General features: G+C 43.1%; 1 non-coding gene across 1 annotated transcript; it reads left to right on the top strand.

Annotated features, from left to right (window-relative positions):
• The first annotated feature begins 11,748 nt into the window (after nucleotides 1-11,748).
• On the top strand, nucleotides 11,749-11,853 carry LOC131764746 (U6 spliceosomal RNA). Its single transcript, XR_009337944.1, has one exon. It is a non-coding gene; the product is annotated as a U6 spliceosomal RNA (small nuclear RNA).
• The last annotated feature ends 2,783 nt before the right edge of the window (nucleotides 11,854-14,636 follow it).

The following is a 14,636-nucleotide window of genomic DNA, read 5'->3' as shown; positions in this document are numbered from 1 at the left end:
GGTTAATTTATGGAGTTTCCTTTTTTTAATTAAAAAAAAATTTTAAACTTAATTTATTATTTTTTCTTTATTATTTTTATTGTTTATTTATTTATTTAATATTTATTTCTTTCTTCGTTTTATGTTATATACATAACATAAAATTAACGCTCTTGGGCTTCCCTGGTGGCGCAGTGGTTGAGAGTCCGCCTGCCGATGCAGGAGACGCGGGTTCGTGCCCTGGTCTGGGAGGATCCCACATGCCGCGGAACGGCTAAGCCCGTGAGCCATGGCCGCTGGGCCTGCGCGTCCGGAGCCTGTGCTCCGCAACGGGAGAGGCCACAGCAGTGAGAGGCCCGCATACCGCAAAAAAAAAAAAAAAAAATTAATGCTCTTAATCACTTTAAATATACAGTTCAGTGGTATGAATACATTCATAACATTGTGCAACCATCATCACTATTCATATCCGTAGCTCTTTTCATCTTGCAAAACTGAAACTCTATACCCATTAAACAATAACCCCCCATTCCTCTCTGCCCCCAGTCCCTGGCGACCACCATTCTACTTTCTATCTCCAATTTTGACTACTCTAAGTACCTCGTGTAAGTGGAATCATACCGTATTTGTCTTTTTGTGACTGACTTATTTCACTTAGCGTAATATCCTCAAGGTTCATCTATGTTGTATGTAGCCTATGTCAGAATTTCCTTCCTTTTTAAGACTGAATAATATTCCCTTGTATGTATATATCACATTTTGCTTATCTGTTCATTCACTGATAGACCCTTGAGTTGCTTCCCATTTTAGCTATTGTGAATAATGCTGCTATAAACATGGGTATGCAAATATCTCTTTAAGATTCTGCTTTCAATTCTTTTAGGTACATATGGTAATTCTATTTTTAATTTTTTGAAGAATCACCATACTGTTTTTCATTGTAGCTGTACCATTTTACCCTCCCATAATTTGTGGAGTTTCTTAATCAGCTCTCTAGGACCATCTCTCTTACTGAGGCTGTAGGCTGCAGCTCTAAGTATTTTGTGCTTGATAAAAAACAGAACTGTATTTGTATTCCTTTTAGACATTTTGCAATTTTATTGTTGTTTAAAGATGTAGGAGGTAACTGGGGTATGAGCCTAATTATCTCTGTGATCAGCTGATGAGTGAATTACCCATACACTTGAAAGTGCTAAATTCTCTCATTGGTTTGGCCAGTATTTATTCATCTACTCTTGCACATCAGGGTCTGTGCTATGTGCTATGGACACAGCAGTGACCCAGACAGAAACAAACTACCCCGCAAATAAATATATAACTACAAATTGTGATAAGGATTCTGAAAGAGTTCAAAAGGCAGATTATATCGGCCAGTTTCCAGTGTATGAACCAGAAAAAAATCTAGGTATTTAAAACTGGACGTAAGTTAATACAAGGAACTGGGTGTTTGGAGAAATCAGTGGAGGGGATGAAGGAGCAGCTTAATCTTGGGTTTCAAGAGTGTCTCCCAGAATACTGTAGAACTGTCTCACCAGGGCCGCCACCACAGTGGAACTTGACCAGAGTCAATAACTCACTACCACCCACATAGGTATCTTATCAAAGCTGCCCCTGAACACCTGGGGAGCTGCTGAATGGATACCCAGGGCCATGATCCATAATTTAGGAAGACAGATCAAAAGGCACCATGACCACTAATGTCACTATACCCTCTCCCTCTTCACTGTCAGGAATCTGAAAACTGAGACGGTATGGAAAAAAAACTCATGTTCTCATGATGTCACCAGTAGCAATTGCTGGGTAGAACCAGGCCAGGATCCAGAACCTTAGCTGCAAGGGAGTCAGCAATGCAGTTAGCACATCTGTCCTCTCCAAGCATGGACATAGAGTGGGTCCATCTAAAGGGCCCAGTGCAGGATATTGATTTAGTTTGGGAAGTAGGGAAGGCTGCTTCAAGAAAGCAACATTTCAGCTGAGACATGAAAAATGAGCAGAATTTGGAACACAGTCAAGGAGTGAGAGGTGGTCTGTGTAAAAGGAACAGTGAGAGAGAAGGTCTTGTGCTAAGAGGGTGCCTGGTGTGCCTGGGGAGCTGGACGGCAGCTGGTGGAGCAGGATGGGTTAGAGAGAGAGCAACAGGCTGGAAGACAGGGAAGGCCTGCTCACCTAGGCCTTCTAGATCGCTTCTAAGATTACTACGATGGAACTCTAACTGCAGTGGAAAGTCATTGGGCTATTTAAACAGGATAGAATTGATCTGCTTTATATTTATGAAGGTTATTCTTGCTGATGTTTAACAGTGGTTTAGAGGCAGCAGGAGGAGAAATGGGGCTAGTAAGCTTAGTGAGGAGTTGTCGTTCAGATGAGGGTGATGTCGGTGCAGGTGATATAGGGAATGGAGGAACAGGAATTGCATTTTGGAGGCAGAGGACTTGAGGCTGGGCTAGTGGAAGCAGAGGTAAGGGTGAGGGAGGAAAGAATCTAGGCGAGACTCCTAAGCGTCTCATCCGAATGGCTGGAGGGGATGCTCACACTGCCTAGTGCAACGGGGAAGGCAGGTAGAGCAGGTTTGCCTCTACGACCTCACCTCTGAGGTCACATAGTGTAACTGCTACCACAGTCACAGGTGCCCCCAGATTCAGGGTGAAGAAACAAAGGCCTCACATCTCAATGGAAGGGGTTTTAAAGCATTGCTGCAAGATCATGGGAGAAGGGAAATACTGTTATGGACATTTTAGAAAGTATAGTTTGCTACTCTATCCAAAAATAGGGTGATTTTCCATTTATTCAAGTCTTCTGTTGTGTCTCTCTGTAGATTTTTAGATTTTTTTACTCCTAGAGATTGAAGACTTTTAGAGTAGATTACTCTGCTACGTTGTCTTATTTGATGAGACTATAATTGGAATAATTTCTTCAATTGTATTTCCTAACTAGTTATGGTTTACACAGAAAAGCTATGGTACTTGTGTGTTAATTTTGTAGCCGTTCACATTAGCAAATGTCTTGAGGAAGAATTAATTTAAGACATTGCTCAATTACCAGGTCATTATTTGTTTCTCACTTTTGATTGTCAAGTGACACGGTTTCCACAGTCTAGTCAAGCCCGAAAGAAGATAGAAATGGGGCTTCCCTGGTGGCGCAGTGGTTGAGAATCCGCCTGCCGATGCAGGGAACACGGGTTCGTGCCCCGGTCCGGGAAGATCCCACATGCCGCATAGCGGCTGGGCCCATGAGCCATGGCCGCTGAACCTGCGCGTCTAGAGCCTGTGCTCCACAACGGGAGAAGCCACAAAAAAAAGAAGATAGAAATGGGTCATTCTTTCATTGTATCATTCACCAAAAGAATTTGTGATTCAAATTTGTAAATCCACCGTGTAGAGGTATGTTCCTTGTCATGATAGAAGTAATTCTCCTTACAGATTTTCCTTTGTGCTTTTGGCCTTTGAGGTCTCCATTTTACAAAATGGAGGGAAGAGTTTGAAACTGTCTGATTTATTTTAATACTGTCATAAGGAAGGCTAGACTGTAGAGCTGGGGGTGTTCCAGCATCAAAATATATTACCTTTTGTTTTTAAAATAAAATATTGTTATTATATTATTACTAGTATTTATCTCTATTAGAGATGATTTTTATTTATTCTTCTTATTTGCTTTTTTGCTTTATTTTTCAATTTCTCATATAATGCTTGCATAATAGAATAGTGAAAAACACATGCAAATTCCTTACAAAACAGTTTTTTTTTTTTTTTTGCGGTACGCGGGCCTCTCACTGTCGTGGCCTCCCCCTTTGCGGAGCGCAGGCTCCGGACGCGCAGGCTCAGCAGCCACGGCTCACGGGCCCAGCAGCTGCGCGGCATGTGGGATCTTCCTAGACCGGGGCACGAACCCGTGTCCCCTTCATCGGCAGGCGGACTCTCAACCACTGCGTCACCAGGGAAATCCCTTACAAAACATTTTGAAAATACAGGCAAGTAAAAGGAAAAAATATAAAGTGACTTGAAATCTTGCTACCTAGAGATAAGCACTCAATATTTGGGGATCCAAATTTATAGAATTTCTTAAGTAAAAATGGGATTGTACTTTACATATCTTATTTACCCTGTTCTTGTAAATAACGAATCCCATACGAATAAATGTTCTTCAGACATAACATTTCAAAAACTGCATATTCTGAGGCTTTTCATGAATACTACTTAGAGAAGTTGACTGCACCCACGCTCTGGTCAGAAGTGTAAACAATCCCCTCCCTACTCCAGCTTTCCCAGCATTGGTGTCTGAAAGAGTTGGAAAATCTTATTACTGTTTTAATTGGCAGCTCCATAATTATTAATAAGATTGATCATTTTCCCAAAAGATTCACTGGACAATTGCTTTTGTCAGGATTGCTTGAAAATTCTACCACAGTAAAACAATGGGAGAGACATCTGTATGGGCGAATTTGTATATATTTAATATTCAAGTTGTCATATCTCTAGGTTCAGTCCCTTTCACATTCATACACTCACTAAATCCCTATTTTTTTTTTTTTTTTTTTTTTTTTTTTTTTGTGATATGCGGGCCTCTCACTGTTGTGGCCTCTCCCGTTGCGAGGCACAGGCTCCGGACGCGCAGGCTCAGCGGCCATGGCTCACGGGCCCAGCCGCTCCGCGGCATGCGGGATCCTCCCGGACCAGGGCACGAACCCGTGTCCCCTGCATCGGCAGGCGGACTCTCAACCACTGCGCCACCAGGGAAGCCCAAAATCCCTATTTTTAATCATTGACAAATATCTATTGACGGTCTACTATGTGACAAGCCCTGTTCTGGGTACTGGTGACAGAACAGTGAGTACAAGTGGCAAAGTCCCTGGTGCGGACACTATGAGGAGAAACAAACAAGCAACAATGTGTGATAACACCAGGGCAGAACATGCGATACGGTCTGGGGGCTGCAGCGTGATGGAGTGGAGGCGGGGCCTGGGTATTACAGGGGCCTCAAGGGAGACCTCTGGATGAGATGATATTTGGGTAGAGACTTAGATGAAGTAGTGAGTGAGTGAGCCATGCAGGCATCTGGGGAAGAATGTTCCAGGTAGAGGGACCAGAAAGTGCAAAGATCCTGGGTAGGAATGTCCTGTGTTGATGGAGGAGTGGCCAGGGCAGAATGAGGGGTGGGGGCAGTGGTCCAAAGTGAGATCAGAGAGGTGGAGGGGCCAGGTCATGTGAAGGTTTGTAGGTCCTGGCCAGGAAGGACTCAGATTTATTCAGAAGGAGCTCAGAAAGGAGGTGGAGAGATTAGTATGATGCTACTGCCACGGTTCGGCTGAGCGGCCAGTGTTGCACAGGGATATCAGCCATCTCTCCCAGCAGGCCTGCCCTGCTCTGCCATCCTCAGGACGGCCCAATCTCTCTCCTCTAAGGCCAGACCAGGGACGGAGGGAGTGGGTGTCTTATGAGGTTTGCTGGGTGCTAAAGGGTCTGTGTGACAAGCAATCACAATACCTAAGAGTGACAAGGCAGGATGAGTGGGTGTCACCTTCAGAAGCTGGTTTGACAAGCCTGGGTCTCACACTTTTGAGGTTGACAGGAACACGCTGGTGACTTAGAGAAAAAGCAAGGTGGAGGCACCAGAGACTTCAACAAAATGCCCAAAAAAGAAGTGACAGACACGGATGCATCGTGGGTACCAAATCACTCCATATTTAATCTCCGTATGAGGTATTGAGCATCTATACATGACAGTAAGAGGCAGCCTGGCAGGCTGCTGTGGGTTTCACTTGCCAGTTAGGGACTAGCTGGAGGTTTTTCTCATGTCTGAAATGCCACTTCTGAACACAAAAACTAAGCAAAGTGAGTTCAAAGTCCCAAGTCCAGCCCTCTACTCACAAACCAGGTCAATGAGCTGTCAAGCAGGAAGGACTTGGAAGGACCAGGACTGAGGACCCTACGGGCAGCATTGATCGTCTCCAGGGCCTGACCCAGAGACCTCATGTGGAGAGTATCACACAGAAACTTCACAGGGAGAACCAGGGCACACGAGGGGCTAGATTCCTTGTGGTGATGTGGTGGTCGTTGTCCTAAGCTCTAACTTAGGGGAACAATCAGTACCAGAGCTCCCTTCACTGTCCGGGACTCTTCAAGGATGGCAGAAAGCCCACCTTTTCCAGGAAGCCCTCCTGCCCATCTCAGCTCACACTCATCTCCCTTCTCTGGACTTTGTGGGCCTCTGGATGGCAACACTTGCTTAGCACTTAATTGTTCTAGAAGGTAAACTTCATGAGGCTGATGACTGTTCTGCTTATTTCTATACCCCCAGTGTAGGAACAATGGTGGTATCTCAATGAACAGTTATTAAAAGGATAAATTTTATTTTTTTGTAATTAAAAAAAATTGAAGTATAGTTGATTTACAATGTTGTATTAATTTCTGCTATACTGCAAAGTTATTCAGTTATACATATATATATACATATATATGCATTCCTTTTTAAAATATTCTTTTCCATTATGGTTTATCACAGGATATTGAATATAATTCCCTGTGCTATGCAGTAGGACCTTGTTGTTTATCCATTCTATATAAAAAACTAACATCTGCTAACTCCAACCTCCCACTCCATCCCTCCCCCAACCCCCTCCCACCAGTCTGTTCTCTATGTGAAATGGAGGAATTTTAAATTCTTTTAAGGGTGTATAGTCTTATAAACTTAGGATGAGATCAGATCTTGTTTGTTGTCATCTCTTTCCTTTTTCTTCTTTCTCTCCCATATTATCAAGCAGACACCATCAGTGGCCCGTCCATATGACCTCAGCCCACTCCAAAATCAGCTACAGAGAGTTCCCGTGCTTCTTTTGGCTCTGCCATAGGTGAGGGCTTGGTCCTCGTGTCCTGGACATTCTCCAAAGAGTCAAATCTTCCAGGATGACCCTCCGTCAATAAAAGATGGGAATTGGTAGATAGCTTCCAGATTCCTTGCTTCTTGGTGGAATAATTCTGTGTGCAGCGCACAGTCTCTCAGAAGCCCCCAGAGGACTGAGCCCAGCTGCTGGCAGTGGTTGCCCACATATAGTGTACCCTCATGGCTTTCTTACCTTCCCTTTCCCAGGTCATCACTGTCTTACTCTATTTCCTGGGACCACCTCCTAAATCCTAAATAAACTACTGATACCCAAATCCTCACATCAGGGGCTGCTTTGGGGGAACCCAAACTAAGACACCTACCTACGGTGCTTAGAAAAGCTGTGCATATGGGATTCCTGTGAAGATGGAGTGAAGTGATGCAAGTAAGGTGCTCAGCAGGACTTGGTCTATGGTAAATGTCTGGCCCCATCAGCCACTATCGCTGTTGTGGTCCATGTTGATGGTACCCAAACAATATTTGTGTATTCTTCATTTTTGAGGTGGGATTTTGAGGAGGAATGGAGGCAAAGACCAAAGGGCACCCAGGACAACAATAAAGGTGGAAATCAACGAGGAGGAACAGAGGCAAAGATCAAAGACAAAGCCATGAGAAGTAGCACACACTAGGTGTTCGCCTGTGTGGTACCAATCGCAGAAGAAGTAATACATCACCCTGGGCCAGTGGGGAGAGCTTCCCGTATTTTTCAAGAGCAGTGATGTAGCCCTGCAGCCAGCTGGAGTATAAGGATATTTACAAGCTGATGGCAAGGGTCTATTAAGACAAACCTGGCAGGAATGGTCAGAAATTTGGCTTCCTTTGAAGGGACAGGCAGATTCTGTATGTCTAGTTGTGGAGGAGCAGTTGGTCTAATCTCTGAAGCCTGTGCACAGAGAAGTGGAAAGCAAAGGCATGGGCAGAGCTAGAATCCTGAGGATTCGAGAATCAGCAAAGGTTAAAGTCTGTACTTGGGTCAACAGATACATGCTACTATATATAAAATAGGTAGTCAACAAGGACCTACTGTATAGCACAGGGAACTCTACTCAGTAATCTGTAATAACCTATATGGGAAAAGAATCTGAAAAAGAATGGATATATGTATACGTATAACTGAACCACTTTGCTGTACACCTGAAACTAACACAACAGTGTAAATCAACTATACTACAATATAAAGTAAAAATTAATTTTAAAAAAGTCTGTACCTGCAGAAGCAGCGTTTAAATCTTAGCACTTTGTTGACTGTCTCTGAAAGAGATCAGATCCCACAGGGGACTTTGGCAGTGACTGTGGGCAGTGGCAGACCACTGGTATGCCACCATCATACCCACAAGTGTAACTGGTTCTATAGTGACTTTTCAGGACTAGGGTTTGTGCCTGACAGCGTTTGATTCTGTAGAATGGAGATCCCTTTGGAGTCCCAGTGCCTCTGTGCATGGTCAATAAACATATGTAGAAGGTGGGGAAGCAAAACAAAGCCAGTGACATCAAGGTAGGAAGGGAGAGGGAAGAAGAAAGCAGTGAGTCCTCAGCAGATGCTCTACCCGGGTTGGCTGAGTGGGGTCAGGGCCCCGGGGTGGCTGCCTTCTCTCAGTCCTGCCGGCTGGGACCAAAACAGACAAGATGTTCTCACTGATGTGGTTTCTTGCCAAACCACCGCTGTAATTTACAGCTTACCCCAACATGGGACAGGCTGGCTTCTCACCTGCTTTTTATGAACGGTGTGATTGCATCATTGTAGGAAAGACATAAAGTAGGCTGGGAAAGGGGAATGCAGATGTTCCACCAGTACGGGCAAACTGGTCAGGTCATAAAGCACCCAGAGACTGGGTACAGGTGCTTGGGAGAAGCTGGAAAACCAAGCCATCTGAGACTTTTGGAGTCGTTCTGAACCCTGGGAGATATCCTTTGTCATATTGTGATTTAGGATAAGAAATACATATATTTGGTTTTCGTCCCCTTTTCTGGCACAGAGCTACTAAAACCCTTGGAATTTCCTAAATAAGAGTGACAAAGGTGTCTTTTGTTATGTGAATGAAGTGACTTTTGGACCTTACCTGGGGGTGGGGCTGGAACCAACCCGGGTGATTGGAGAGTTCAGTTTCCCCCTCCTCCCACAAGCGGCTGTGGAGGGAAGAGGGGCTGGAGATTGAGTTCAATCACCAATGGCCAAAGATTTAATCAATTGCACCTCTGTGATGAGGCCTCCATAAAACCCCAGAGCTCTGGTTGGTGAACACGCGGAGGTTTGGGGGAGAGCACAGGAGCTCCACTCCCTTTCCCCAAACGAGGCCCTTAGGCCCTTGGCCTCTCTTACATCCAGCTGTTAATAAGTTGTATCCTTCTCTAATAAACCAGTGATCTAGTAAGTATACAGTGTTTCTCTGAGTTCTGTGAGCTGCTCTAGCAAACTAACTGAATCCAAGGAGGGTTTTGTTGGAACCCCTGATCTATAGCTAGTGGGTCACAAGAACAGGTGACAACCCCTTACCCTGTGGGATCTGATGCCACCTCTGAGTAGCCATTGTGAGGACTGGGATGAATTGTAGGCACCCCACTGGGGTCAGAGAGAAACTGGCCCCGAAACACACACACTGGAAATTGACACCTACCTTCACCTTGGTCCCTGGGATTCCAAGTGTGCCTTAGGGGTGATTGGGGCTCATAAAGCTAGTCTACAGAAAGTTATTAGCTATACTCCGATCCTGGGCGTGACTAATTTCCTTATGAAATTTAACCAAAAGCCTGAATCTCCTGATCGCTGTTCCGTGTGATCCAGTGGCAGAGGGAAAAGAATGGCTCTTAGGACTGTCTTTTTTTGGAGCACAGGCTCCGGACGCGCAGGCTCAGCAGCCATGGCTCACAGGCCCAGCCGCTCCGCGGCATGTGGGATCTTCTCGGACCGGGGCACGAACCCGCGTCCCCTGCATCGGCAGGCGGACTCCCAACCACTGCGCCACCAGGGAAGCCCCTTAGGACTGTCTTGACTCCTATGAGAGCTCATGTGTGAGAACAGAAACTGAAAAGTGATGTCTGGCTCATGTTTGACCAATAGTAGGTCACTCACCATCTCTGGGCTTCAGTGTCTTCCTCTGTGGAAGAGACCCTTCGATTTCAGGATTTCTGGGTCTCCTCCCAGTCTGTTCCCCAGGGCTCCCATAGTAGGAGTGGGGTGGGAGACCCAGCTGCTGTCGCTGCTTCCACTACCTGCAGGAGGAAGTTTTGAACACTTTTGTCTCATCTCTTTCTCAGTGATTCCAATTTTAGTACCTGTGGTAAGTGAGCAATTCAATTATTTGTCAATTATGTTTTTTATTAAATGCTCCTTTTGCTGTGCAGTCATTTTAATTCCTTTTTAAAATTTTCGTTCAACTCTATGACATAAATCACAGCAAGATCCTTTTTGACCCACCTCCTAGAGAAATGGAAATAAAACCAAAAATAAACAAATGGGACCTAATGAAATTTAAAAGCTTTTGCACAGCAAAGGAAACCATAAACAAGATGAGAAGACAACCCTCAGAATGGGAGAAACTATTTGTAAATGAAGCAAGTGACAAAGGATTAATCTCCAAAATATACAAGCAGCTCATGCAGCTCAATGTCAAAAAAACCAAACAACCTAATCAAAAAATGGGCAGAAGACCTAAATAGACATTTCTCCAAAGAAGATATACAGATTGCCAACAAACACATGAAAGGATGTTCAACATCACTAATCATCAGAGAAATGAAAATCAAGACTACAATGAGGTATCACCTCATACCAGTCTGAATGACTATCATCGAAAAATCTAAACAGTAAATGCTGGAGAGAGTGTGGAGAAAAGGGAACCCTCTTGCACTGTTGGTGGAAATGTAAATTGATACAGCCACTGTGGAGAACAGTATGGAGGTTCCTTAAAAAACTAAAAATAGAACTACCATACGACCCAGCAATCCCACTACTGGGCATATACCCTGAGAAAACCATAATTCAAAAAGAGTCATGTACCACAATGTTCATTGCAGCTCTACTTACAATAGCCAGGAGTTGGAAGCAACCTAAGTGTCTATTGACAGGTGATGGATAAAGAAGATGTGGCACATATATACAATGGAATATTACTCAGCCATAAAAAGAAAGGAAACTGAGTTATTTGTAGTGAGGTGGATGGACCTAGAGACTGTCATACAGAGTGAAGTAAGTCAGAAAGAGAATAACAAATACTGTATGCTAACACATATATATGGAACCTTAAAAAAAAAAGGTTCTGATGAACCTAGGGGCAGAACAGAAATAAAGACGCAGAAGTAGAGAATGGACTTGAGGACATGGGAGGGGGAAGGGTAAGCTGGGACTAAGTGAGGGAGTAGCATTGACATATGTACACTACCAAATGTAAAATAGATAGCTAGTGGGAAGCAGCTGCATGGCACAGGGAGATCAGCTCAGTGCTTTGTGACCACCTAGAAGGGTGGGATAGGGAGGGTGGGAGGGAGAGGCAAGAGGGCGGGGATATGGAGATATTGTATACGTATAGCTGATTCACTTTGTTATACAACAGAAACTAACACAACATTGTAAAGCAATTATACTCCAGTAAAGATGTTTAAAAATTTGTTTTGGGGGCTTCCCTGGTGGCTCAGTGGTTGAGAATCCTCCTGCCGAAGCAGGGGACACGGGTTCGTGCCCCGGTCCGGGAAGATCCCACATGCCGCGGCGCAGCTGGGCCCGTGAGCCATGGCCACTGAGCCTGCGCATCCGGAGCCTGTGCTCCGCAACGGGAGAGAACACACCAGTGAGAGGCCCGCGTAACGAAAAAAAAAAAAAAATTGTTTTTGTTGTTCATAGGATCACATTAAAGTAAGATCTTTCCTACTCAAAGATTATACAAATACTCTCCTGTGGTGCTCGCTTCGGCAGCACATATACTAAAGTTAGAACGAAACAGAAAATTAGCATGGCCCCTGCACAAGGATGACACGCAAATTCGTGAAGCAGTCCATAGTTTTGTATGCTAACACATATATATGGAATCTAAAAATAAATTTTAAAAAATGGTTCTGAAGAACCTAGGGGCAGGACAAGAATAAAGATGCAGACATAGAGAATGGACTTGAGGACACAGGGAGGGGGAAGGGTAAGCTGGGACGAAGTGAGAGAGTGGCATGGACATATATACACTAACAAATGTAAAATAGATAGCTAGTGGGAAGCGGCCTCATAGCACAGGGAGATCAGCTCAGTGCTTTGTGACCACCTAGAGGGGTGGGATAGGGAGGGTGGGAGGAAGGGAGATGCAAGAGGGAGGTGATATGGGGATATATGTATATGTATAGCTGATTCACTTTGTTATACAGCAGAAACTAACACACCACTGTAAAGCAATTATACTCCAATAAAGATGTTAAAAAAAACACAACTCTCCTGTGGAATTTTCTGTTAGAGTTCTGATGTTTCTTAAGCATCAACATTTCTAACACATCTAAAATTTATTTTTGCAAATTTTTGCAAAATTTATTTTTCTCATGGTATGTAACTAGTTGCCCCCAGATTGACCCACTATTTTTTGGCTATTGGATTCCCGACCGATTTGAAATGCCATTTTTATTTTATCCTAAATTCTTAGTAAAAACGAGCTTCTGAATGGGTTTTCTCCTCTGTTCCGTTGACCGTCAGTGTGACATTTTAAATTCTTCTGTTGTTTAAGGTGAAGTTTGTAGCAGGTACATCAGTGCTCCCCCCAGACCACCCTGGGTCCCTTTTACTCTTTGCTTCAGTGCTTTGGAGGCTGAGCTCCTGGTGGCAACCTCTGTCAATTCAATAAACAATGGCTTTAGTATTTTAAGTACAATTCCTAAAGAACATAAAGATTTTGATTTCTCAGAAACTATCCAGCAGAAATTAAACAGAAGAGTATAAATGAAGAGTGTCTTTCTGTGTCCTTCTTAAAATTTTTAGACATATTTGAGATTTAATCATTTGTCAGATATTATCTACTATATGTCAGACACTATCTCTCTCTCTCCCTTTACAAATTAGTCAAACCATAAAATCATTTTCACATATCTTTCTTAACTGAATATATCATGCACACTTTTCCATTTCAACTTATGAAAATTCTTCCTCATTTTGTTTGGTGGCTGTGCCATAGTTATGTTCATTCTGTTCTCTCTCATTCCCAAAATGAGGTTTATCCTTGCTTTATCAGGTTCAAAATTATGACAAATTCTTTAAAGCAAGTTTTTTTCTTTCTAATTTTCTTAATTTGACTCATCCCCTTTTTAGCTGAATTATACCATCAAATAGTTTTTGCACATTTGAGAGGTTTTGTTTCTTTAATTTTGAATGCCACCATTGTGTTGGAGGATTCTGAAGGCAGTGGGTTTCCTCTCGTGTCAATCACATGTTCATGTGCACACGCAGGAGCACTTTTCAATACAGTGACTTCATGAGTCCATACTTCTCTCTCCCTCTCGCAGCTCCCCTCGTCTTTTGTTTTTTTTGGTATTAAATTTCCTGAACTTTCTTGTTCCTTATTGATATATAGATTTAGGTCTCCCATTGTTTGAGGAATAGCTTCTTTTATAAATATTTTTTTCAATTCCATCAGTTTTATTTTCAAATAGCAAATTATATGTATATTTAATCATTGTGACCTATCTTCCATATCTGTTATCTTTCATCTCCTTAATAGTTTTTAACCTCTTTTTCATTTTTTCCCTGCAATATCTTTGATCATTTGAAAACTTTCCTCTATGACTGGGACGTTGTCTTTGGCTAAGTCCATTTTCTTTCTTGATGTTTCAAATTATGTTGCTTTCGTTATAAGTGGGTTTTCTTAGATTTTGGAGGCCGTGTAAATCACTGGGAAGTATAGCTCTCTGTTTCGAAAGCATGATATGAAGTACTTTGTCTAAGTTTTTATATATATGTAAAACCATGCTACCATGACACCTAGACAAATTGTATACATACACACCTTGTTTTTCCTTTTATTTTTTCAATTAATTAGATTTCTGGTGTATGATCTGGCTTTGCTCTGCCATTATATCTTGACTTTTGTTCTTTTTCTTTTCTTTTTTTGGCTGCGTTGGATCTTTGTTGCTGTGCATGGGCTTTCTCTAGTTCCGGCGAGGGGGGGCTACACTTCATTGTGGTGAGCGGGCTTCTCACTGCGGTGGTTTCTCTTGTTGCAGAGCATGGGCTCTAAGCACGTGGGTTTCAGTAGTTGTGGTATATGGGCTCAGTCACTGTGGCTCGTGGGCTCTAGAGAGCAGGCTCAATAGTTATGACACGTGGGCTTAGTCGTTCCGCAGCATGTGGGATCTTCCCAGATGAGGGCTCGAACCCGTGTCCCCTGCATTGGCAGGTGGATTCTTAACCACTGCGCCACCAGGGAAGCCCTAGGATGACTTGTTTTTCTCTAAAAAATGTCACCTTTAGAAGCATAGTACATGGCCCATCAGTCTCAATTATGGATCCATTTCAGAAAAACCAAAAAAGCAAAATGTACAGGAGTGGGTTGAAGGAATCCAGTGAGTTTTTTGCCCAATTCTGCATTGTGTGGGTTCCTTATTCCCTTTGGTGAATAAATGCACTCATTGATAAATCTGACAAAAAATGGAACAAATGAAACCAATTAGAAATACCATGTAGGAATTTGTTCACCATGATAAATTTTTTAAACATATTTTTATTGAAGGATAGTTGGTTTACAATGTTGTGTTAATTTCTGCTGTACAGCAAAGTGACTCAGTTATACATATATATACATTCTTTTTTATATACTTTT

The sequence above is a fragment of the Kogia breviceps genome, chromosome 10, assembly GCF_026419965.1.
Source record: "Kogia breviceps isolate mKogBre1 chromosome 10, mKogBre1 haplotype 1, whole genome shotgun sequence".
Classification (NCBI taxonomy): Eukaryota; Metazoa; Chordata; class Mammalia; order Artiodactyla; family Physeteridae; genus Kogia; species Kogia breviceps.
This window is presented reverse-complemented; position numbering and strand designations above follow the sequence as displayed.